Below are 26,656 nucleotides of genomic sequence, written 5' to 3'. Positions count from 1 at the left end.
CCGCGCTTAAAAGCACTACCAAGGACCGCCTGACGTTGGAGGAACTCGGATACCCAGGAGGAGGCACCTAAGCCAAAGGCTCGGCCTGGAACCAGCTGACGGTGCTGGAACCAGGTGGTGGACCCCAAGGCCCACAGGAGAGGAGAGAACAGCTAGGCCGCGAGGCAGCCGCAGTTACCGAACCCCAACAGTCCTACAGGGGGAGCTGGGCCTACTGGCACTACAGAACCAGCCTTGACTACCAATTCACGCAGCCCACATAGGAAGCTCCTAAACTGGAGGCACCCTGGAGTTGGCTAACCCGACCGCACCACGACGGGGCAAGCATAGGCGTCTCAGTGAGCTTGACACAACCCGGAAACAGCTGACGGTGCTGAAACCAGGCTTGGCACGAGGGAGTACCTGTGTCAAGAACAATGCCGAGAACAAGCTGGCGGTGCTGGAACCCAGATGCGTTGCCCCAGTGTGCAAGAGCCAATGGCACGACCGAGGACCAGCTGGCGGTGCTGGAACCCGGTTACTAAGCTGTAGGTGCCCGCGCTTAAAAGCACTACCAAGGACCGCCTGACGTTGGCAGAACTCGGATACCCAGGAGGAGGCACCTAAGTCAAAGGCTCGGCCTGGAACCAGCTGACGGTGCTGGAACCAGGTGGTGGACCCGAAGGCCCACAGGAGAGGAGAGAAAAGCTAGGCCGCGAGGCAGCCGCAGTTACCGAACCCCAACAGTCCTACAGGGGGAGCTGGGCCTACTGGCACTACAGAACCAGCCTTGACTACCAGTTCACGCAGCCCACATAGGAAGCTCCTAAACTGGAGGCACCCTGGAGTTGGCTAACCCGACCGCACCACGACGGGGCAAGCATAGGCGTCTCAGTGAGCTTGACACAACCCGGAAACAGCTGACGGTGCTGAAACTAGGCTTGGCACGAGGGAGTACCCGTGTCAAGAACACTGCCGAGAACCAGCTGGCGGTGCTGGAACCCAGATGCGTTGCCCCAGTGTGCAAGAGCCAATGGCACGACCGAGGACCAGCTGGCGGTGCTGGAACCCGGTTACTAAGCTGTAGGTGCCCGCGCTTAAAAGCACTACCAAGGACCGCCTGACGTTGGCGGAACTCGGATACCCAGGAGGAGGCACCTAAGCCAAAGGCTCGGCCTGGAACCAGCTGACGGTGCTGGAACCAGGTGGTGGACCCGAAGGCCCACAGGAGAGGAGAGAACAGCTAGGCCGCGAGGCAGCCGCAGTTACCGAACCCCAACAGTCCTACAGGGGGAGCTGGGCCTACTGGCACTACAGAACCAGCCTTGACTACCAATTCACGCAGCCCACATAGGAAGCTCCTAAACTGGAGGCACCCTGGAGTTGGCTAACCCGACCGCACCACGACAGGGCAAGCATAGGCGTCTCAGTGAGCTTGACACAACCCGGAAACAGCTGACGGTGCTGAAACCAGGCTTGGCACGAGGGAGTACCTGTGTCAAGAACACTGCCGAGAACCAGCTGGCGGTGCTGGAACCCAGATGCGTTGCCCCAGTGTGCAAGAGCCAATGGCACGACCGAGGACCAGCTGGCGGTGCTGGAACCCGGTTACTAAGCTGTAGGTGCCCGCACTTAAAAGCACTACCAAGGACCGCCTGACGTTGGCGGAACTCGGATACCCAGGAGGAGGCACCTAAGCCAAAGGCTCAGCCTGGAACCAGCTGACGGTGCTGGAACCAGGTGGTGGACCCGAAGGCCCACAGGAGAGGAGAGAACAGCTAGGCCGCGAGGCAGCCGCAGTTACCGAACCCCAACAGTCCTACAGGGGGAGCTGGGCCTACTGGCACTACAGAACCAGCCTTGACTACCAGTTCACGCAGCCCACATAGGAAGCTCCTAAACTGGAGGCACCCTGGAGTTGGCTAACCCGACCGCACCACGACGGGGCAAGCATAGTCGTGTCAGTGAGCTTGACACAACCCGGAAACAGCTGACGGTGCTGAAACCAGGCTTGGCACGAGGGAGTACCCGTGACAAAAACACTGCCGAGAACCAGCTGGCGGTGCTGGAACCCAGATGCGTTGCCTATTAAAGATTGTCTTCCTAGAGCCCCAACTAGTGGTGCTGGAGCAAAGGGTAAGCAGGGGGAGCAGAGTGTAGGCCGAAGCCTGCACTGGAGGCAGCTTTGTGTCAGCGTTGCGTTTGCAGGACACTTTGCCGGCAACACAGTGTGGGAACAGCTGGCGTTGCTGAACCCCACTAACACAATGGCGGGTGTTTTTCTCTGTGCAGCTAGCACTTGCGGGCAAAAACTAGCGATGTTAGAGCCCGTGGTGAAGCAGGAGGAGGAGGAGAGGAGCAAAGTGTAGGCCGAAGCCTAGTTGAACCAATTTCAAAGGAAACCTTTAACCCCCCCTCAGGTGTTACAAAGTACAAGAGACACACCTTGTGCAGTATTAATGCTGCACAAGTGAAAGGTTGCTCTATTAATTTGTCTACTTGCACACGCTGAATGAAAGACGTACACAATTTAGCCCATTCTACAGTCAAACTGTAGTGGATGCGTGACTTGGCTTTTTAAGGAGACGCAGCACAGGTGTCCCAAATAACGCCTTGGTGCTTGGCGCAGCTTCCTGAGCATTGTTATTTGCTGTACAGGAGTCTGCACTCTTGTGTTATCCCTTGGCAATGCCCTGTTAGAGCTGCCCGTCTTATGACCTCATTTCATGTTGGCCGGTGCGGTTAACGATGGCCATAAATCCCAGACCCACAGTGCCTTTTCATAAAGTCACACTGCGGTGCTGGGATTCGTGGCCTTGAGCAGTAAATATTTTGGCCGCTCACACACGTCCTTACACCTGCTTCAGACTGGGCGGCCTCTGCTGATCCCTTCTCGCATGCCGCGGCCATGAGGCTGCACAGTCTGAAGAAGGCGGAAGGAGATGAGTTAAGACAGGCGAAGATATGCACTGCTCGTGCCCATCAATCACACCCTCGCAGTCAAAATAAGTAAGACAACGAGGAGCATTGTTTCAGGCAGGGCGGACGCACAGGCGCAACAAGCCAACCAATGATGTCAGAAGACGGGAAGCGCTACCAAGGGGGGTGCTGCGTATCATTAGAAAGGAAAGTCACACCTCAGGGACAGTGGAATGGTCTCAATGAGACACATTTTGTACGTGTTGAGTTCCACGTGGGCAAGGAGAAAAAGTCAGCCACCTTGTACAAATGCAGCAGTACTGCTGTACTAGGTGGCTGTTATACATAGAAACACCTGGGGGGGTGGGGCCAGGTTCCCTTTAATTTCAGTTCATGTGCCTGCGTGGCGTTTGCAGGTCACGTTGCCGGCTACACAGCAGGGGAACCCCACTAACACATTGGCTGGTGTTTTTCTCTGTGCAGCTAGCACTTCCGGGCAAAAACTAGCGGTGTTTGAGCCCAGGGTCAGCAGGAGGAGGAGAGGAGCAGATTGTAGGCCGAAGCCTGCACTGGTGGCAGCTTTTGTTCTGTTGTGCCAGCGTGGCTTGTGCTGGACACGTTGCCGACTACACAGCAGGGGAACAGCTGGCGGTGCTGAACCCCACTGACACATCAGCTAGTGTTTTTTCTGTGTAGACAACACTTCCAGGTGGCAACTGACAGTGTTGAAACCCAGGGAATCAAAGAGGAGCAGAGTGTAGGCCGAAGCCTGCAGTGGAGCAAGTTGAAAGGGAACCTTTAACCCCCCCCCCAGGCATTTGTTGCTGAAAGAGCCATCTTGTACAGCAGTAATACTGCACATGGAAAATGGTGGCTCCGAAAATTATGCTCCTTGCAAACGCTGAAGTACACACTCATATAATGTGTCCCCTCACACCGTCAAACCATCCCGGAAGTGGGACTTTCCTTTGTAATGTGACACAGCACAGCCGTCATTCCAACCCCATTGGTGCCGGGCGCCACCTCCTCAACGTTGTTTGGTTCTGTCACGGAGCCCGCGCTGTAATGTTATCCCTTGGCCATGCACAGTTAGCGGTGCCCGTCTTCTGACATCATGTAGGTGTCAGGCTGGCAGTGCCTGTGCGTCCAAGCTGCCCGGATCCAACCTTGCAGTGTCATCTAATGTAGTAACACTGCGGGCCAGGGATCCATGGGCATGCGCAGTGCATATCATCGCCTCTCACTCACCTCCTTCCTGCTTCTTCAGACTGTGCGGCGTCACGGCCGTGGCATGCTATTAGGGATCAGCTGACGCCGCCTAGTCTGAAGAAGCGTGAAGAAGGGGAGTGAGAGGCTAGTATATGCACTGCGCATGGCCATGGATACCAGGCCCACTGTGGGATCACATTAGACGACACTGCGAGGTGTGATTTCGGGCAGCGTGGACGCACAGGCGCAGCCAGGACGACAACAAATGATGTCAGAGGACGGGCAGCGCAAACTGTGCATGGCCAAGGGATAACATAACAGCGCAGGGTCCATGACGGAATCAAACAACGCTAAGGAGGCAGCGCACGGTGCCAAGGGGGTAGCAATGACGGCTGTGCTGCGTCACATTACAAAGGAAAGTCCCACCTCCGGGACGGTTGGACGGTGTGAGGGGACACATTACATGAGTGTGTAGTTCAGCGTTTGCAAGGAGCATAATTTCAAGAGCGACCTTTCCCTTGTGCAGTATTAGTGCTGCACATGGTGGCTTTTTCAGTAACAAACGCCTGGGGGGGGGGGACAGGTCCCCTTACATTTTAGTTGTGCCAGCGTGGCGGTCGCATGACACGTTGCCGGACACACAGCTGGGGATCAGCTGACGTTACTGAACCCCAATAACAGAGGAGCGACTGTTGACTGTGCACACAGCACTTCCAGGCACCAACTGGCGGTGTTAGAGCCCAGGGACAGCAGGAGGAGCAGATTGGAGGTATTGCCGCACACACAGCTGGGGATCAGCTGACGTTACTGAACCCCAATAACAGAGGAGCGACTGTTGACTGTGCACACAGCACTTCCAGGCACCAACTGGCGGTGTTAGAGCCCAGGGACAGCAGGAGGAGCAGATTGGAGGTATTGCCGCACACACAGCTGGGGATCAGCTGACGTTACTGAACCCCAATAACAGAGGAGCGACTGTTGACTGTGCACACAGCACTTCCAGGCACCAACTGGCGGTGTTAGAGCCCAGGGACAGCAGGAGGAGCAGATTGGAGGTATTGCCGCACACACAGCTGGGGATCAGCTGACGTTACTGAACCCCAATAACAGAGGAGCGACTGTTGACTGTGCACACAGCACTTCCAGGCACCAACTTGCGGTGTTAGAGCCCAGGGACAGCAGGAGGAGCAGATTGGAGGTATTGCCGCACACACAGCTGGGGATCAGCTGACGTTACTGAACCCCAATAACAGAGGAGCGACTGTTGACTGTGCACACAGCACTTCCAGGCACCAACTGGCGGTGTTAGAGCCCAGGGACAGCAGGAGGAGCAGAGGAACAGAGTCTAGGCCGAAGCCTGATTGGAGCAAGTTGAAAGGGAACCTTTAACCCCCCCCAAGACGTTTGTAGCTGAAAGAGCCATCTTGTGCAGCACTAACGATGCAAAAGGAAAAGGTGGTTCTTTTAATTATGCTCCTTGCAAACACCGAAGTAAACACTAAAAATGTGTCCCCTTATACCGTTAAACCGTCCCGGAGGTGCGAATTTCCTTCGTAATGGGACACAGCACAGCTGTCATTCCTATCCCCTTGGTGCCGTGCGCTGCCTCCTCAGCGTTGTTTTAAGCTGTCACGGAGCCTGCGCTGTTCTGTTACCCCTTGGCCATGCCCAATTAGCGCTGCCTGTCTTCTGACATAATTTGGTGTCAGGCTGTCACTGCCTGTGTGTCCACGCTGCTCCAGATCCCACCTCGCAGTCTCGTCCAACGTAATCCCACTGCGGGCCTTGGAACCATGGACATGCACAGTGCATATCCTCGACTCTCACTCCCCTCCTTCCCTCTTCTTCAGACTGTGCGGTGTCACGGCCGTGGCATGCTATTAGGGATCAGCTGACGGCGCACAGTCTAAAGAAGGCGGAGGGAAATGAGCGAGAGCCCGAGGGGAAGATATGCACTGCGCATGCCCATGGATCCCAGGCCTGCAGTGTGACTCAATCAGAAGACACAGCGAGGCGGGATCTCGGGCAGCGCGGCCGCACAGGCGCAGCCAGCCTGACACCAAATTATGTCAGAAGACAGGCAGGGCAAATAGGGCATGCCCAAGGGATAACAGAACAGCGCAGGCTCCGTGACAGCTTAAAACAACGCTGAGGAGGCAGCGCATGGCACCAAGGGGGTAGGAATGATCGCTGTGCTGCGTCACATTGCGAAGGAAAGTCCCAGCTCCGGGACAGTATAACGGTATCAGTGAACACATTTTATAAGTGTTAAGTTCTGCGTGTGCAAGGAGCTAAAAAAAAAAGAGCTACCTTTTCCTTGTGCAGCATTACTGCTGCACAAGATGGCTCTTTCAGTAACAAACGACGGGGGGGGGGCAGGTTCCCTTACATTTAGGTTGTTGTGCCAGCGTGGCGGTCGCAGGACACATTGCCGGCTACACAGCTGGGGATCAGCTGACGTTACTGAAACCCAATAACACTGGGTCGTATGTTTTTACTGTGCAGCCTGCACTTCTGAGCCGCAACTTGCGGAGTTGGAGCCCAGGAATAGCAGTTCAGGTGGTAGAAAGATGAACACAGCAGGAGACCTGGATGACACCCAATTACTTAATCAGGCAGAGGAGTGGCAAATTCCTGCGAGATCCAGGCCTGGTTCATTTTCAGGAAAGTAAGCCGGTCAACGTTATCGGAGGATAGTCGCATGCGACGGTCTGTTAGTACACCACCTGCGGCACTAAAGACACGTTCCGATAAGACACTAGCCGCAGGGCAAGCCAGCACCTCCAATGCATACTGGCTTAGCTCTGGCCATGTATCCAGCTTAGAGACCCAAAACTTGAACGGGGAAGAGCCGTCTGGGAGTACAGTAAGAGGGCAAGCCATGTAGTCTGTCAACATCTGACGGAACCGTTGCCTCCTGCTGACTGGAGCCGGCGGTGATGGTGTAGATATTTGAGGCGGGCACACAAAAGTGTGCCAGAGTTGTGCCATACTGGGCTTGCCTTGGGCAGAGGCACTGCTTCTGCTCCCTCTTTGGGCAGAGCCTCCCCCACTGCCTCGACGCACTGAGCTGCTTTGTAAAGCACTAGCAGCACTCCTTTCAGTTGGACAGGAGAAGATGATGGAATTCACCAGTGTGTCGTGGTACTCCCGCAATTTACGCTCCCGGGTCAAGGCAGGGATGAGGTTTTGGACGTTGTCCCGGTAGCGAGGATCGAGGAGGGTGAACACCCAATAATCAGGCATGTTGAGAATGTGGTCGATGCGGCGGTCGTTTCTCAGGCACTGCAGCATGAAATCCACCATGTGCTGCAGAGTGCCAACTGGCCCAGAAACGCTGTCCCCTGCTTGAGACATGATCTCTGCCCGCTCGTCATCACCCCACCCTCGCTGTACACACTGACCACTGGACAATTGTGTCGCTCCCTCCTCTGGACGGAGCTCATCCTCCTCCATTGACTCCACCTCATCCTCCTCACAAATTGGCCCCTGCGTACCCCTTTGTGAGGAACCACGTGGCGCTGACTCTCCAGAAGCTGATGGAAAAGGTGACTCCTCATCCTCCACCTCTTCCACAACATCATCCCTTAACCCTTGCAAAGTTTGCTGAAGCAGGCAGATAAGGGGGACAGTCATGCTGACTAGTGCATCATCTGCACTTGCCATCCGCGTGGAATAATCAAAAGGACGCAAAACCTGGCAGACGTCCTTCATAGTGGCCCACTCTGTGGTTGTGAAGTCTGATCGGCGCTGACTGCGACTTCTTTGCGCCTGATGCAGCTGGTACTCCATAAGTGCTTGCTGCTGCTCACACAACCGCTCCAACATATGTAACGTGGAATTCCACCGGGTAGGTAGGTCACATATGATGCGGTGTTCCGGAAGGCGGAATCGGCGCTGCAGAGCAGCAATGCGGGATCTGGCCAAGCTGGAACGCCGCAAGTGAGCACACTCTAGGCGGACCTTGTGCAGCAGGGCATCAAGATCCGGATAGTCCCTCAGAAAACTCTGCACAACCAAATTGAGCACATGTGCCAGACATGGGATGTGAGTGAGGTTGCCAAGGGCCAAAGCTGCCACCAGATTTCGGCCATTGTCACACACTACCATGCCTGGCTGGAGATTCGCTGGCAGTAACCACACATCGCTCTCCTGCTTGATGGCATTCCAGAGCTCCTGCGCTGTGTGGCTTTGATGCCCCAATGAAACTAGTTTCAAGACGGCCTGCTGACGTTTGGCCACGGCTGTGCTCATGTCGGTCATAGGTAAACGTTCACGGGTCCATGTGGAGGTGGACTGTGACGGATCCTGCAGAGAGGAATCTGAGGAACTGGTGTAAGAGGAGGAGTCGATGCGTACAGACTGGATTCCTGCAATCCTTGGAGTGGGCAGGACACGTCCTGCGCCACTCGCACGATCTGTACCTGGCTCAACAACATTAACCCAATGGGCAGTGAGGGAAACATATCGCCCCTGTCCATGCTGACTGGTCCACGCATCGGTGGTGAGGTGGACCTTGCTACTGACGGCGTTCAGTAGCGCATGTTTTATGTTTGCCTCAACATGCCTGTGCAGGGCAGGGACAGCCTGCCTGCTGAAGTAAAAGCGGCTGGGCACCTTGTACTGTGGGACTGCCAATGCCATCAAGTCACGGAAGCTGTCAGTCTCCACCAGCCTGAACGAGAGCATTTCCAGGGACAACAGTTTGGCAATGCCTGCATTCAGAGCCTGTGCTCGGGGGTGGTTGGCCGAGAATGCCCGCCTTTTCTCCCATGCCTGTACTACCGATGGCTGTAGAGTAGACTGGGAGTGTGAGGATGACTGGGAAGGTGGTGCTGTGGGTGGAATTACACTAGGTCTCTGGACAACAGTGGAGGAAGAGGCAACACGAGATGAAGAGGTGGTAGCTGCCGCTGTTGGTTGGCCTACGTCTTCACTGTGTTTCTGTAACTCCACCGCGTGCCTGGTCCGCACATGTTTCCACATATTTGTGGTATTGAGGTTGCTGACACTTTTACCTCTTTTTACTTTCTGATGACACAGCTTGCATTTGACAAAACAAATGTCATCTGCAACTGTGTCAAAAAAGGACCAGGCACTGCAAGTCTTGGGAGCGCCCTTTTTGGCTTTGGAAAGAGACAGGCTCCTAACGGGTGCCAAAGTGGAGGCTACAGGCTCCGCAGTCTTCCCCCTCCCTCTCCCTCTTTGGCCCGTAAGGGGAAGCTCTTCCTCAGAGCTGCTCCCACCACCTTCCTGTTCCTCACGCCACGATGGGTCAAGGACCTCATCATCTCCACTACCCTCTGCCACCAACTGCTCCTCCTGGGTAGTCTCGGCAGCACAGTACGCATCAGAAAGCGGCACCTGAGTTTCATCATCAGATGCGTACTGCGCTGTGGTCACCGGAGGCACTGGCCCACCTGCCTCTTCAGAGTCAGAGAGAAAAAGCTGTTGGGCATCACTGCACACTGCCTCTTCTTCCATTTCTCCAATGCTGCTTGGCTGGCCCCCTGTTTCCAAGCCAAGAGATTCAGAGAACAAAAGTAGAGACGGCTCCTGTCCTGGGCTCTCTGACTGCCTGGCCAATTTGGCAGATGGTGAAGAGACAGATGGCTGCTCTCCAGTGCTCTGTGCCTGAGAGGATGTGGCACTAACTGAAGTCGATGCCGAGGCGTTAGCTGCCATCCACCCGACAACGGCTTCAATTTGGTCTTCACGCAGCAGCGGTGCACGGCGCTCTCCGACAAAGCTGCGCATGAAGGACTGTTCCCTGCTGAAACTGAGTGACGACGAGTCACCAGCGCCCGCAGCAGGCACAGAATCACCACGTCCTCTTCCCTGCTCCTCTCCCTGCTCCGCGCCCACGCACACGTGCCTTACTCCCTGCCCTCTTCATCTTGGTTGACAGATAAAGATAAGCAGAAAAGTACTAAGGCCTTAGCGTGCTTATTCCTGAAATGCTCCTCCTAACAGGTGTAAGAAACACTAATGTTGTAAAGTGTGGACTAAACTTTATTATTTTTCAAATGTGGCCTACACAAGTGTTAAGTTGTGTTTGGTGAACTTTACTTTTTTTTGTGTGCAGATCGGACTACAGAGCTAGTTTAAATCACACGGAGACCGTGCAGACAGCCGTAAACGGCGCTGCAAGGCCAAAAAACCCTCCTCTAGGTTATCCTATGTAGTGTTTTTCCACTATTTAGCTGGAGACGGGTGGAAAGACACTAATAGGAATTTTTTTTTTTAAATTTTAAACAGGCTGCACTATTTGAAAAAAAGGAAATTGTTTTTCAAGGTATGAGGCAGTAACGCACCCTGAGCTGAATCCAACCGGCTATAGCTGCACACAGACTACAGGGCGAGCTGCGCTCACACAGAGACCGTGCAGACAGCCGTAAACGGCGCTGCAAGGCCACAAAACCCTCCTCTAGGTTATCCTATGTAGTGTTTTTCCACTATTTAGCTGGAGACGGGTGGAAAGACACTAATAGGATTTTTTTTTTTTAAATTTTAAACAGGCTGCACTATTTGAAAAAAAGGAAATTGTTTTTCAAGGTATGAGGCAGTAACGCACCCTGAGCTGAATCCAACCGGCTATAGCTGCACACAGACTACAGGGCGAGCTGCGCTCACACAGAGACCGTGCAGACAGCCGTAAACAGCGCTGCAAGGCCCATTAAACCCCCTCTAGGTTATCCTATGTTGTGTTTTTCCACTATTTAGCTGGAGACGGGTAGAAAAACACTAATAGGGAATTTTTTTTTTAATTTTTAAACAGGCTGCACTATTTGAAAAAAAGGAAAATTTTTCTCAAGGTATGAGCCAGTAACGAACCCTGAGCTGAATCCAACCGGCTATGGCTGCACACAGACTACAGGGCGAGCTGGGCTCACACGGAGACCATGCAGACAGCCGTAAACGGCGCTGCAAGGCCCAAAAACCCCCCTCTAGGTTATCCTATGTAGTGTTTTTCCACAATTTAGCTGGAGACGGGTGGAAAAACACTAATAGGGAATTTTTTTTTAAATTTTTAAACAGGCTGCACTATTTGAAAGAAAGGAAAATTTTTCTCAAGGTATGAGCCAGTAACGAACCCTGAGCTGAATCCAACCGGCTATGGCTGCACACAGACTACAGGGCGAGCTGGGCTCACACGGAGACCGTGCAGACAGCCGTAAACGGCGCTGCAAGGCCCAAAAACCCCCCTCTAGGTTATCCTATGTAGTGTTTTTCCACAATTTAGCTGGAGACGGGTGGAAAAACACTAATAGGAAATTTGAGAAAAAATGTGCAGCAGGCTGCACTATGAGCAAAAAAGGACAACTGTGTGAGGCAGTGTGAACCCCCCCTGAGCTGAATACAACCGGGTATATGGCTGCACACAGACTACAGAGTGAGCTGCACACACACACACACACAGAGACCTTGCAGAACGCTGTTAAAACAGCGCTGCAAGGCAAGAGCAAGGTGAACAGTGAAGAACACACAGCGTTTTGCTAAATTAGCCTTTGGAAAGGAAAATAAAGCAATTAGCTAGCTCAACTGGCCCTCAGTTAGAACACAGCGTCCTGTCCCTAACTGAAATCACAGCAGAGTGAGCGCAAAATGGCGGCAGCGTTTTTTATAGTGCAGAGTGACATCATTTCAGCAGCCAATCACAGCCTTGCCAGTACTTACATGCCCACCATGCTAAACAGGATGTGCCCACACTTCCAATCATTCCTCATTGGCTGCTGCGTTCTGTTTGAATTCTGGGAACTTCCGATTCCGGTATCCGATACGCGGGAAGTATCGGAATTCGGTATCGGAATTCCGATACCGCAAATATCGGCCGATACCCGATACTTGCGGTATCGGAATGCTCAACACTAGTGATGTGCAATATGTTAGCAGGGTGGCTAATAATGAGGGTAATCTCATCAGTTTATCAAGCCCTGAGGCTCCAAGAGGCCCCTGGCCAGATTGCCCTCATGTGCGTTGGGCAGGGAGTAATCCCTGCAGCTCCGCTGCCTGCAAGAGAAAAAGGCAGCGGAGCGGAGCTGCAGGGAATGGATTCATCCTGCTTCCTGCCCGCGCTTCCTGTCACACAGTAGTGGCTGAATGACATCATCGTTCAGCTCCGCGGCTGTGCGAGACAGGAAGCAGCCGGTGATGGTGCAGCTTCAGGATACCATGCGCAGAGGTGAGGTGTGTATGTGTGTGTGTGCGTGCAGAGAGGTGAATAGTGCTATGTGTCTCTGTGTGTGTGTAGGTGGAGGAGAGGGCAATGATGGGGGTGATGGGGCAGAAAGCAATGATTGGGTTGACAGAGAGGGCAATGATGGGGTTGATGGGGCCAAAGGCAATGATTGGGTTGACAGAGAGGGCAATGATAGGGGTGGAGGGGGAAGAGGAAATGATGGAGGTGGTGGAATGGGTAATGATGGGGTGGTGGGGAGAAGGCAATGATGTTGACAGTGGAAAGGACAATGATGGGGGTGGTGGGGAGGAGGCAATGATGTTCGATGTGGAATGGGCAATAATGGGGTGGGGGAGTGAAAACAATAATGGAGGTGGTGAAGAGGGCAATCATGGGGGTGGGGGAGAGGGCAATAATGGGATGCGGAGGATTTATAATGGATTTAAGAACAGGGGCGGTGGAGGAAGATATTATTATCGATTATTATGTCTAACACAGTCCCTTAGTGTAAAGTGTATTCACTTATGTATAGCACAGTCCCTTAGCTTTGTCGTCTTAAAAGGAGGGGGACCCAGACACATTTCCTGCACAGGGGCCCCAAGCTGTCTGTGTTTGCCCCTGCTCAGACTGCATTCTGATCATACTCTGATCAAAGTCTGATCAGAATAATCAGTTTGATTTATTTGCACATGGAAAATACCAATGTTTGAATGATCCCTTATTATAAGGATGTTAGAGCCACAGGGAGTTCTGTGCAGGATTGCTTCGCATTGTGCAGGAGTGGTTCTGAGAAAATCAAATTTGCACTTTGTTCTCATAGACACAGCAAGAGTTCTGTGCATACTACATTGTAAGACCGGGGTCACACTTGAGAGAAACTCGCGTGAGTCTCTCACCTCAATACCCGGAACTGCCGCTGGCAATTTGGACTGGAGCGTTCGGCTGCAGAGAAATACATATAGCGGCACACTCCAGTTCTGAGTGGCGGCTGCAGTGCCGGGTATTGAGGCAAGAGACTCGCGCGAGTTTCTCGCTTTGTACTCGCAAGTGTGACCCCGACATAACACTCATTTCTGTGGCTGCTAGGAGGCAGAGCAGGCACACTTTAAAAACTTTGCTCATTTGATACTAAAATTTGGTAGATCTGTACACAAGAAATATTGGAAGGTATCTAAGCTGTTATTACAGCTCACATCAGCTTCTGTATTCTGCAAGAAGCTAGCAAATTAGGGAAATTAACCCTATTAATATATTTTTGCAAATTATATTTTCTGCTTTAAAAACAGATAATTTTGGAGGAGAGTGTTTTCATTGTGAAAACTTATTGGAAAACTGAATCTTTAAAGACGTGCCTATGTGAGTTTCTAAAGAAGTTTGATGGTCAATATCCTTTGTCCAAACAGGGTATTCTGTCATGGATGAAGAAGCTGGAACATAGAGAAACATTACTGGTAGGCATGATGGAGGACATCCGAAAATGTCTGAAGAAACAAGGAATCTGAGGAAACAATTCAAAATGCGAAACTGCGACTTCTGTTATTTTCACGTATCTCGTTGCACATACTTTCTCAAGACACAAGCATGTCGTATTCCACATGACAGTGGCAAAGAAAGGTCATGTTCACCTGTACAGAGTCACTGTAGTTATTTGATGCCACCATATTTTTTCCTTTGTGGCCATTCGAAGAGACAGGTGTACAGTAACAAACAGCAAACATTACAGGCACTCTGTGTTCCCAGGGGTAAGCTTACCATTCCTGGACCAACCTTCCCATATGACAGAAGGGGGCGAGCACCGGTCAAAAGGTGCGATGAGCGCAGGAAGTTGACAGGAGTCCAGGCGGGAAAGTGAAGAGAGGCCAGGAAAGTGAGTTGCCAGCTGCGCCACAGTCATTGAGCGTGAGGGCGCCCCAACCTAGGACTCGAGCAGAGAGGATTGACACTGTGAGTGCCCCCGAACTGACGCTGATCCGCCGGCCTTTGTAACTGGAGGAGACTCCCCTGACTGGTTAGAGGCAGACGCTGGCGCGGGCAGGCCCGGTGAACTGAGTAGTAGGCCTGAGCCCCTGAGAGGAGTATTTGGACTGACCGAGGAGCAAAGTACCATCAGGAACTTCATTCTGCCATTACCCAGAAGGATGGCGTAGGCATAGGGCCGATTAATGTAGTGCTGTGGGACCAGCTAATGATGGGTCTGCGTGACGTGATAATGAAATAGGCCCTTCGGGAGTGCATGCAGGTAAAACCAAGTATGACTTTCTCTGAAGTGGGAAGTGAGGCGCACATGCGTGAGCAGGAGCAGGGAGTGATAGTACCGGTAGGGAAGGTCTGGAGCAGGGAGGTAGCTGCCACCACAGCTGCTGCCCCTCAATGGGTGGAAGACTTGAGAAAAGAGATACAACAAATCTGTGAAGAATTGCCTTATTCCAAGAGACCCCCTGTAGTAGAGTCCAGTCTGCTGGTGCGTGGTAGAGAGCCCAACCCCCAGCGAGAGACTAATGTTACCAGCTGTAGAGGTCCTCCCACATATTACAACTGCAGAGAACCAGGACATATAGCTCGGTGGTGCACTCAACGGAGCCGACGCCTGCAGCGCCACTCATTAAACTAGATGGCTCCAAGCCTGGGGGACGCCGCCCGGAGTCTGTCAATTCGAAAAGGAGTATATAAGTCCCATCAACCTCCATTCCACATGTCCCTTGGTCTGGGCCGAGATGAATGGGCGAGCAGTATGCTGCCTAGTAGACACAGACTCTCAGGTTACCACCATGCCTGAGAGATATTTCTATCGACACTTCACAGAGGCGATGCGTCCATAATGGGGACCAATCATTAAGCTCATGGTGGCCAACCACTTTCCAATCCCGGTCGCAGGGGTGATATGGATGAACATAGTGGTCTGCGGCAAAGATGTGGGGAGAAGATGAGTAGCGCTGGTAGATAGAAAGGCAGCCAAAGATCATACTGTGACCTTGGACATGAACGTGCTTAAAGATTTTGGAAACCTTCTTATTAATGAGTCACCAGACTAGTTCCTGTGACAGTGGAGCATCCATACCCCTCAAAGGAGGATCTTCCAGCAGCTGATATGGACAGCTGAGGCCCTGGAGACAAGTAGTGAAGGGAAGCCGCTGGGAAAAATAATTGTGTCTGCATCTGTTAATCAAGTGTTGCCTCCAGAACAGACCATGCTCCCCCAGCCCATCCGGGCCTGTATCCTTCTGGAGGGGGTTGAAGTGCAGATTGAACCCAGCAAGGTCAACCAGCTGCCATCAGGAATATTAGTTGCACAGACATTAGTTACGGTGTGAGATGGAACGTCATTGTGTGTTGTGTGAACTTAGGGGAGAATGACATTACCTTGTCCTCCAGAAGTGAAGTAGCCCACATCCTGGTCATGCTCGAAGATCTAGTTTCGTCTGAGGCAGTGCAGCTAATGGTGAAGCCAGAAGATCCATGGTTCATGACCGTGGATGCTGAAGGGACACCCGAACCCCAACTAGGGCGACAGATCCTGAAGCAAATGAGGGCAGAGCTCACAGAACTGTCCCCCAACAGGTCACAAGGGTAGAATCCCTGCTAGGAAAATACCAAGATGTGTTTGCAAAGCATGAGGATGATTTTGGGCGCACCACCGCAATAACCCATGAAATACCCATCAGAGAGCGGTACCTACAAATCTCTCTGCAAATGTACCAGGAGGTGAAGGGGATACTGTCTCAAATGCTGAAGAAGGGGTTAGTATGAGAAAGCCAGAGCACGTGGGCTGCCCCATCATACTGGTGCAAAAGAAGGACGGGACCCTGCACTTTTGTGTGGATTACCGTAAACTTAGCGCCTGTACGGTACGAGATTCCTACCCGATGCCAAGAATGGAGGAGTTTCTGTCTGCACTAGGAAATGCCAGGTACTTTTCAACACTTGGCCTGGCTAGCGGCTAATGGCAAGCCCCAATGTCTGAGCAAGACTGAACCAAGACAGCTTTCATTCTCCCAGTGGGGCTATATGAATTTGACCATATGCCATTCTGCCTCACCAATGCTCCAGGAACATTCCAGCATCTGATGAAAGATGTTTAGGGGACTTGAATTTTGAAGCTACCCTAATTTAGCTGGACAACATCATTGTCTTTGCACCCACATTTGAGGAACATCTACAAAGGCTGTAGCAGGTCTTGAGTCAACTATAACAGCATGGACTGAAAGTAAAGCCCTAGAAGTGCCATCTTTTTTTAACTCAGTTCAAGTATTTGGGACATATTGTTTCGGCAGAAGGACTGAGACCCTCTCCAGAGAAGATTGCGGCAGTGCAGGAATGGTATACCCCAAGAACCGTGAATGATGTGCGGGCATTCCTGGGACTCACAGGATACTTCAGAAGTTTAGTGAAGAACTTTGCATGCATCACAAATCCCTTTCACGAGCTACTGAAAGGGGTACCCTCCTTTGCAAAGAACAGGAATGTGCAGTGGGGCAAGCGCCAAGAGGAAGCGTTTCAATCCCTGAAACTGGCTTTGACGGAGGCTCCAGTGCTGGTCTATGCTGACTTCACTCAGCCATTTATCTTGCACACCAGCAGGAGTCTGCATGGACTCGGAGCTGTTTTGTCTCAGACACAGAATGGGAAAGAAAGAGTCATAGCGTATGCTTGTCGGTCATTACATGACTCTGAGAAGAATGCAGATAACTACAGTTCCTTTAAGTTGGAGTTGTTAGCGTTAGTGTGGGCTATGACAGAGAAGTTTGTGCAGTATCTGGCCAGCTCTAAAGTTAATGGGTACATGGACAACAATCCTTTGGCCCATCTGGAAAAGGCGAAGCTCGGGGCACTGGAACAACACTGGGTAGCTAGAATGGCTAAGTTCCATTTTAAGATTACATATAAGAGAGGAATAGAGAATACCCATGCTGACACCCTATCCCGAATAAGCTACTGCAGGCCAGCGTCTAAGCGGGATGAAGAGCTGGGGGATGTGATGGTCCCTGAATGTGGAGGTACTGCCAGGAGAGTGGCAGCAACAAGGGAACAAGTGCAGGAGACGACGTGTGTATGCCTGATGGATGAACCCCGTGAAGAGTGGGTCCGAGCACAACAAGAGGATGAGGAAATAGCTTGGCTGAGGCGGTGGGTCTCGACCAAGCAAATGCCCAGCCACCAGGAAAGGAGCACTTTGTGTTGTGAATTCTGCTCTTGGGCTCCCTCCGGTGGTTGTTGATGGTAATGCAGTTGTGCCTGGGCGGCAGTCCTGGACAGGTGTTTCTGCTAATTGCAATTCTGACTGGGGTATTTAGCTTTGCAGGACTCGTTAGTCCTTGCCAGTTGTCAATGTTCTTTTGGAAGTATTGGTTCTCTGCCTGGCCTCTCCTGCTTGCTGCCATTTCAGCAAAAGATAAGTGTCTGCTTTATTTTCTTAGGCACACAGGCTGTGTCTCTAGTTTCTGTGCTGTTCTTAGTTTCTATTTTGTTCCAGCTTAGACTGTCTTGTTGTTTTCTCAGTCTGGTTGGATTCGCTGGAGTCGCAGATATACTCTCCACATCTTTAGTTAGGTGGTGGAGTTTTTGTATTTTTCTGCTGTGGATATTTTGTAGTTTTTTGTGCTGACCGCTTAGTATCCTGTACTATACTTTCCTATCTAGGTAGAAGTGGCCTCCTTTGCTAATCCTGTTTTCTGCCTGCGTGTGTCTTTTCCTCTCCTACTCACAGTCATTATTTGTGGGGGGCTGCCTATCCTTTGGGGGTCTACTCTGAGGCAAGTCAGTTTTCCTATTTTCCATCTTTAGGGATATTTAGTCCTCCGGCTGTGTCGAGGTGTCTAGGTCTGGTTAGGCACACCCCACGGCTACTTCTAGTGTCTGTGATAAGATCAGGGTTTGCGGTCTGTATAGTTACCACTACTCCAGCAAAGGTTTTTTCATGCTGCTCCAAGGCCGCCTGATCATAACAGTACAATTGGCCCACAATGAGATAAATGCATCTCAGAAGAAGGGAGGAAAGGTTTTGAGCCATTTTTTTTCTTCAGCCTGTTTTGTCTTCTCCTCCCTCTTAATTTCTGGGTGGCTGAGGAACCTAGTACTAGCATGAATGTTCAGGAGTTAGCTTCTTGTGTGGATCAGCTTGCTGCTCGGGTACAGGGTATTTCAGATTATATTGTTCAGACTCCTGCTTTAGAACCTAAGATTCCCACTCCTGATTTGTTTTTTGGTGACAGGTCCAAATTTTTGAGTTTCAAAAATAACTGTAAACTGTTTTTTGCATTGAGACCCCAGTCCTCTGGTGATCCTATTCAGCAGGTTAAAATCATTATATCCCTGCTGCGTGGTGATCCACAGGATTGGGCATTTTCCCTGGAATCTGACAATCCTGCTTTGTTTAATATTGATTCTTTCTTTCAAGCATTGGGATTATTATACGATGAACCTAATTCGGTGGATCAAGCTGAGAAGACCTTGTTAGCCCTATCTCAGGGGCAAGAGGCGGCTGAATTGTATTGTCAGAAATTCAGAAAATGGTCTGTGCTGACTAAATGGAATGATGATGCTTTGGCGGCAATTTTCAGAAAGGGTCTTTCTGAATCCGTTAAGGATGTTATGGTGGGGTTTCCCACACCTTCCAATCTAAGTGATTCTATGTCTTTGGCCATTCAGATTGACCGGCGCTTGCGGGAGCGCAGAACCGTGCGCGCTATGGCGTTATCCTCAGAGCAAATTCCTAAGCCAATGCAGTGTGATAGGATTCTGTCTAAAACGGAACGACAAGGTTTCAGACGTCTCAATAGGTTGTGTTTTTATTGTGGCGACGCTTCTCATGTCATTTCTGTCTGCCCTAAGTGGACAGAAAGGATCGCCAGTTAATTTACCATCAGTACTGTACAACCTAAATTTCTGTTATCTGTGTCCTTGATCTGCTCATTGTCATCATTTTCTGTCATGGCGTTTGTGGATTCAGGCGCCGCCTTGAATTTGATGGACTTCGACTTTGCTAGGCGTTGTGGCTTTCCCTTGCAGCCTTTGCAGAATCCTATTCCTTTAAGGGGCATTGATGCTACACCCTTGGCTAAAAATAAGCCCCAGTTTTGGATACAGTTGACCATGCGCATGGCGCCAGCCCACCAGGAAGATTGTCGATTTCTGGTGTTGCATAATTTGCATGATGATGTCGTGCTGGGTTTCCCGTGGTTACAGGTCTATAATCCTGTTTTGGATTGGAAGTCCATGTCTGTAACTAGTTGGGGTTGTCAGGGGGTTCATGATGATGCTCCTCTGATGTCAATCGCCCCTTCTTCCTCTTCTGAAATTCCGGAGTTTTTGTCTGATTTTCAGGATGTATTCGATGAGCCCAAGTCCAGTTTCCTTCCACCGTATAGGGACTGCGATTGTGCTATTGATTTGATTCCAGGCTGTAAGTTTCCTAAGGGTCGACTTTTCAACCTTTCTGTACCTGAACATACCGCCATGCGGAGCTATATTAAGGAGTTTTTGGAGAAGGGTCATATTCGTTAATCTTCTTCACCGTTGGGAGCAGGGTTCTTTTTTGTTGCAAAAAAAGATGGTTCCTTGAGACCCTGTATTGATTATCGCCTCTTAAATAAGATCATGGTCAAGTTTCAATACCCTTTGCCTTTGCTTTCTGATTTGTTTGCTAGGATTAAGGGAGCTAGTTGGTTTACAAAGATTGACCTTCGGGGGGCATATAATCTTGTTCGTATTAAGCAGGGTGATGAATGGAAAACTGCGTTTAACACGCCCGAAGGCCATTTTGAATACCTTGTGATGCCATTCGGACTCTCTAATGCTCCATCTGTTTTTCAGTCCTTCATGCATGATATCTTCCGGAGTTATCTTGATAAATTCTTGATCATATATTTGGATGATATTTTGATTTTTTCCGATGATTGGGAGTCTCATGTGCAGCAGGTCAGGATGGTATTTCAGATCCTTCGTGACAATGCCTTGTTTGTGAAAGGGTCTAAGTGTCTTTTTGGGGTGCAGAAGGTTTCCTTTTTGGGCTTTATTTTATCTCCCTCATCTATAGAGATGGATCCGGTTAAGGTTCAGGCCATTCATGATTGGATTCAGCCCACATCCGTGAAGAGCCTTCAGAAATTTTTGGGTTTCGCTAATTTTTATCGCCGTTTCATTGCTAATTTTTCCAGCGTGGTTAAACCCTTGACTGATTTGACTAAGAAGGGCGCTGATATGGCGAATTGGCCCTCTGCGGCTGTCTCTGCCTTTCAAGAACTTAAACGTCGTTTTTCTTCTGCTCCGGAGTTGCGCCAACCTGATGTTTCTCTTCCGTTTCAGGTTGAGGTTGACGCTTCTGAGATTAGGGCAGGGGCCGTTTTGTCTCAGAGGGGTCCTGTTGGTTCCTTGATGAAACCGTGTGCCTTCTTTTCCCGTAAATTTTCGCCTGCGGAACGCAATTATGACATCAGCAATCGGGAGTTGTTGGCTATGAAGTGGGCGTTTGAGCAGTGGCGACATTGGCTTGAGGGAACTAAGCACCGTATTGTGGTCTTGACCGACCATAAGAATTTGATTTACCTCAAGTCTGCCAAACGGCTGAATCCTAGACAGGCTCGATGGTCCTTGTTTTTTTCTCATTTTGATTTCGTGGTCTCGTACCTTCCGGGTACTAAGAATGTTAAGGCTGATGCCCTCTCTAGGAGTTTTTTGCCTGATTCTCCTGAGGTCTTGGAACCAGTTGGTATTTTGAAGGCAGGGGTGGTCCTTTCTGCCATTTCTCCTGATTTACGACGGGTTCTTCAGAAATTTCAGGCTGACAAACCTGACCGTTGTCCTGTGGGGAAACTGTTCCTGACAGATGGACTAGTAGAGTGATTTCTGAGGTTCACTGTTCTGTGTTGGCTGGTCATCCTGGTATTTTTGGTACCAGAGACTTGGTTGGTAGGTCCTTTTGGTGGCCTTCTTTGTCGCGTGATGTGCAGTCTTTTGTGCAGTCCTGTGGGACTTGTGCGGGCCAAGACTTGTTGCTCCCGTGCTAGTGGGTTGCTTTTGCCATTGCCGGTCCCTGAGAGGCCCTGGATGCATATTTCTATGGATTTTATTTTTGATCTTCCTGTTTCCCAGAGGATGTCGGTTATCTGGGTTGTTTGTGACCGATTCTCTAATATGGTTCATTTGGTGCCTTTGCCTAAATTGCCTTCTTCTTCGGATTTGGTTCCGTTGTTTTTTCAGCATGTGGTCCATTTGCATGGTATTCCGGAGAATATTGTGTCCGACAGAGGTTCCTAGTTTGTTTCTAGGTTTTGGCGGGCCTTTTGTGCTAAGCTGGGCATTGATTTGTCTTTTTCTTCTGCGTTTCATCCTCAGACAAATGGCCAGACCGAGTGAACTAATCAGACTTTGGAGACCTATTTGAGATGCTTTGTGTCTGCTGATCAGGATGATTGGGTGGCTTTTTTGCCATTGGCCGAGTTTGCCCTTAATAATCGGGCTAGTTCGGCTACTTTGGTTTCACCTTTTTTTTGTAATTTTGGTTTTCATCCTCGTTTTTCTTCTGGACAGGTTGAGCCTTCTGACCTTCCTGGTGTGGATTCTGTGGTTGACAGGTTGCAGCAGATTTGGGGTCATGTGGTGGACAATTTGGTGTTGTCTCAGGAGGAGGCTCAACGTTTTGCTAACCGTCGTCGGTGTGTTGGTTCCCGGCTTTGGGTTGGGGATCTGGTTTGGTTATCTTCCCGTCATGTCCCTATGAAGGTTTCTTCCCCTAAGTTTAAGCCTCGATTTATTGGTCCTTATAGGATTTCTGAGATTATTAATCCGGTGTCCTTTCGCCTGGCGCTTCCGGCCTCTTTTGCTATCCATAATGTCTTTCATAGATCCTTATTGCGGAAATATGTGGAGCCCGTTGTTCCCTCTGTTAATCCTCCGGCCCCTGTGTTGGTCGATGGGGAGTTGGAATATGTTGTTGAGAAGATTTTGGATTCTCGTTTTTCGAGGCGGAAGCTTCAGTACCTTGTCAAATGGAAGGGTTATGGCCAGGAGGATAATTCTTGGGTTTCGGCCTCTGATGTCCATGCCGCTGATTTGGTTCGTGCTTTTCATCTGGCTCATCCTGATCGGCCTATGGGCTCTGGTGAGGGTTCGGTGACCCCTCCTCAACGGGGGGGGGGTACTGTTGTGAATTCTGCTCTTGGGCTCCCTCCGGTGGTTGTTGATGGTAATGCAGTTGTGCCTGGGCGGCAGTCCTGGACAGGTGTTTCTGCTAATTGCAATTCTGGCTGGGGTATTTAGCTTTGCAGGACTCATTAGTCCTTGCCAGTTATCAATGTTCTTTTGGAAGTATTGGTTCTATGCCTGGCCTCTCCTGCTTGCTGCCATTTCAGCAAAAGATAAGTGTCTGCTTTATTTTCTTAGGCACACAGGCTGTGTCTCTAGTTTCTGTGCTGTTCATAGTTTCTATTTTGTTCCAGCTTAGACTGTCCTGTTGTTTTCTCAGTCTGGTTGGATTCGCTGGAGTCGCAGATATACTCTCCACATCTTTAGTTAGGTGGTGGAGTTTTTGTATTTTTCTGCTGTGGATATTTTGTAGTTTTTTGTGCTGACCGCTTAGTATCCTGTACTATACTTTCCTATCTAGGTAGAAGTGGCCTCCTTTACTAATCCTGTTTTCTGCCTGCGTGTGTCTTTTCCTCTCCTACTCACAGTCATTATTTGTGGGGGGCTGCCTATCCTTTGGGGGTCTACTCTGAGGCAAGTCAGTTTTCCTATTTTCCATCTTTAGGGATATTTAGTCCTCCGGCTGTGTCGAGGTGTCTAGGTCTGGTTAGGCACACCCCACCGCTACTTCTAGTGTCTGTGATAAGATCAGGGTTTGCGGTCTGTATTGTTACCACTACTCCAGCAAAGGTTTTTTTCATGCTGCTCCAAGGCCGCCTGATCATAACAACTTTTTCCCCCGACATGCTGCGGATGTTGCAGCAGTGGGAAAAGTTTCAAATGTGGGATCGCATATTGTATCAGAAGATATTGCTATAGCCAGAACTCAGTGTTACATGGCAGATGGTGATTCCCTCATCCTTGCTGTTCCAGATAGTTACAGTGGCTCATGAAAGAGAAGCTCACTTCGGTCCAGAGAAGACCTTCCAATGGTTGCAGTGCCTGGTTTATTATCCAAATCTGAAAGGTGCGGTGGAGAAAATCTGTCAACAGTGTCGGAGCTGTGAGTTGGCCAAACCACCTTAGCAGCGGGCTCCCATGCAGACTGTAATGCCATCCACCCCCCTGGAGCTGCTAATGATAGATTAAATGACAATTGGGCCAGCACATCAGGGTTATAAACACTGCTTAGTGATGGTGGATCACTTCACGAAATTTGCTGTTGTGACCCTAATGTGAGATCAGACCGCTGAATCCGCTGCTCATGCCATCTGTAAAAACTTTATCTAAGTGTATTGATGTCCCAAATGTATCCATTCTGACCAAGGTGTCTGTTTTCTCGGCAAAATGATGGAGGAACTTCACCAGTTATACAGGATTGGAAAGTCTCGGACAATGCCTTACCATCCACAGGGAAACGGAGCCTGCAAGCAATTCAACTTAACTCTGATCGAAATGCTGAGAACCCTGGAGGAGGAGAAGAAGGCATGATGGCCTGAATACATACCCGAGTTGGTGTGGGTCTATAACAATTGTAAGCACAGCACCACTGGCTTTACACCCTACTCCCTTCTTTTCGGGCGGCCAGGGAAAGAATTGACTGAACTGGAGTTAGAGCCTGAGGAGGACTAACCACGGACCAGGGTGTCCTCCTGAATTCGAGAACGCCGCCATCAGCTGCAGACTCTCCATCATCTGGTATGGACCAGATTACAAGAGATTGAACATTTTCCGGTCACCCCTCTGCACGGGACAGCTTTATGGGCCAGAGACCGAGTTTTGGTCAGGGAGAAGCGCCCCTGTGATCAACTGGAGTACCGATGGGAGACGAGCCTGTACAGGGTGAAATGGCAAGTCAAAGCGGAAGGTCCCATTTATGAGGTCCAGCCAGAAGCAAAGGAGGGTGCCCCCACTCATACACTGCATCGGAACATGTTGTGGGCTTGTCTGTCTCGGGATCCCGATCAAGAACAGAGAGTAACTGATGCCACACAGGCAGTTCCATCAGCCATTGTTGATTTTGAAGATGAGGAAGACTTACAGCTCCCTCTGAGGGACTCTCAAGATAGATTGGTGCCTGAGGCTGACAACCCTACTGTTTCTCCTGTGCAACTTGTCTTGACTACTCCTTCTGATTTACGGCGCTCTGAACGTTCAACTGCCAGCATACCCTCCAACCGCTATAATCAAGACCAGTTCGTTTGGCAACACATTGCTCAAGGACTGGAAGAATGTCAACTGGAGATGCGAAAGCTCTCGCCCGTGGAATGGCGAGTGAAAAGAGAGGGGATGAATGTGTGGACACAAATGGGGTTATCTCCTTTGCTCTGTGTCCGGAACCACAGGGGCAGATACCAGTGTTCCTGGGGGAAATTACCGGTCCTGGACCAACCTTACCATGTGACAGAAGGGGGCGGATACCGGTCAAAAGGTGCTGCACGCAGGAAGCTGACAGGAGTCTGGTCGGGAAAGTGCAGCGGGCAGGAATGTGAGCTGCTGGCTGCGCTGCAGTCATTGAGCATAAGGGCCCCCCGACCGGGGACTCGAGCAGAGAGGCTTGACACTGTGAGCGCCCCGTGAACTGACGCTGACCCGCCGGCCTCCGTGACTGGTGGAGACTCCCCTGACAGATGCTGGTGCGGGCAGGCCCGGTGAACTGAGTCGTAGGCCTGGGCCCCTGAGAGGAGTATTTAGACTGACTGAGGAGCGCAGTACCGTTCCTGTGGTGACTTGTTCTGGATGAAGCTTTGTGACTACAGGTTACGCCATCCTGTTATTTGCTTTGGGAACCGTATCTTCGCCGTGGACTGGGACCTGAGAGACTGGATTTTCTGATGTTGACGGGGTCAACGTTGGAGAATTAGACCCCTTCAATTAAGCCTTCTATGGACTGATAAGTTTACATCTGCCTCTGTTTATTTTATGAAAACACTGTTTAACTCATTACTTGTTGCATTCATTCCCCCCAAGTGCTGTTAACCTATTACCTGTTGCATTTATTCCCCCAAGTGCTCCTCCCTAGGGTTGAGCAAAACGGGTCGAAATTTTTCAAAAGTCGCCGACTTTTGGCAAGGTCGGGTTTCATGAAACCCGACCCGACCCCAGTGTGGGGTCGGCCATGAAGTCGGCGATCTTTTGAATCTAGAATCGGAATTCCGATACCGATTCCCGATATGTTTAAGATATCGAGAATTGGTATCGGAATTCAGATTTAAGTGTAAAATAAAGAATTAAAATAAAAAATATCGCAATTCTTACCCTCTGACGCACCCTGGTACTAACCGGGAACCTTCCTTCCTTAGAATCAGCCTTCCAGGACCCTGCGGTGACGTCGCGGTGACGTCGCGGCTTGTGATTGGCCGCGCGGCCGCCCATGTGACCGCTCGCGCGGCCAATCACAAGCCGCAACGTCACCGCAACGTCACCGAAGGTCCTGGAAGGGCTGATTCTTAGGAAGGAAGGCTGCCGGAAAGAAGCAGGGCGCGTCCGAGGGTGAGTATATTCCTATTAGGTATATACTCACCCTCGGACGCGCCCTGCTTCTTTCCGGCAGCCTTCGTGAAACCCTACTCCTCCCTGCTTGGAGTGATTGTACCTGTAAATTAACCTTTAACTTTTGGTCTGCCTCAAATCCGTGGTGACATTCTCCTTACATGCAGATTACTACACAATAAGGTTGAGCGACTTTTACTTTTATAGGATCGGGTTGGGTTTCACGAAACCCGACTTTTTCAAAAGTCGGGTCGAGGGAAATCGGCCGATCCTATAAAAAAGTCGGGGTCGGGGTCGGCCGAAACTCGAAACCCAATGGAGTGCATTGGGTTTCCAATGGTTCCCAGGGTCTGAAGGAGAGGAATCTCTCCTTCAGGCCCTGCGATCCATATTTAAGTGTAAAATAAAGAATTAAAATAAAAAATATCGCTATACTCACCCTCGGACGCGCCCTGGTACTAACCGGGAACTTTCCTTCCTTCGAATCAGCGCTTGCAGGACCTTGCGGTGACGTTGCGGCTTGTGATTGGTCGCGCGACCGCCCATGTGACCGCTTGCGCGACTAATCACAAGCCGCGACGTCACCGCAAGGTCCTGCAAGCGCTGTTTGTTAGGAAGGAAGGCTGCCGGAAAGAAGCAGGGCATGTCCGAGGGTGAGTATATTCCTATTAGGTATATACTCACCCTCGGACGCGCCCTGCTTCTTTCCGGCAGCCTTCCTTCCTAAGAATCAGCGCTTGCAGGACCTTGCGGTGACGT

Source organism: Ranitomeya imitator, chromosome 2 (assembly GCF_032444005.1).
Source record: "Ranitomeya imitator isolate aRanImi1 chromosome 2, aRanImi1.pri, whole genome shotgun sequence".
In the NCBI taxonomy this organism is placed as follows: Eukaryota; Metazoa; Chordata; class Amphibia; order Anura; family Dendrobatidae; genus Ranitomeya; species Ranitomeya imitator.
This window is presented reverse-complemented; position numbering follows the sequence as displayed.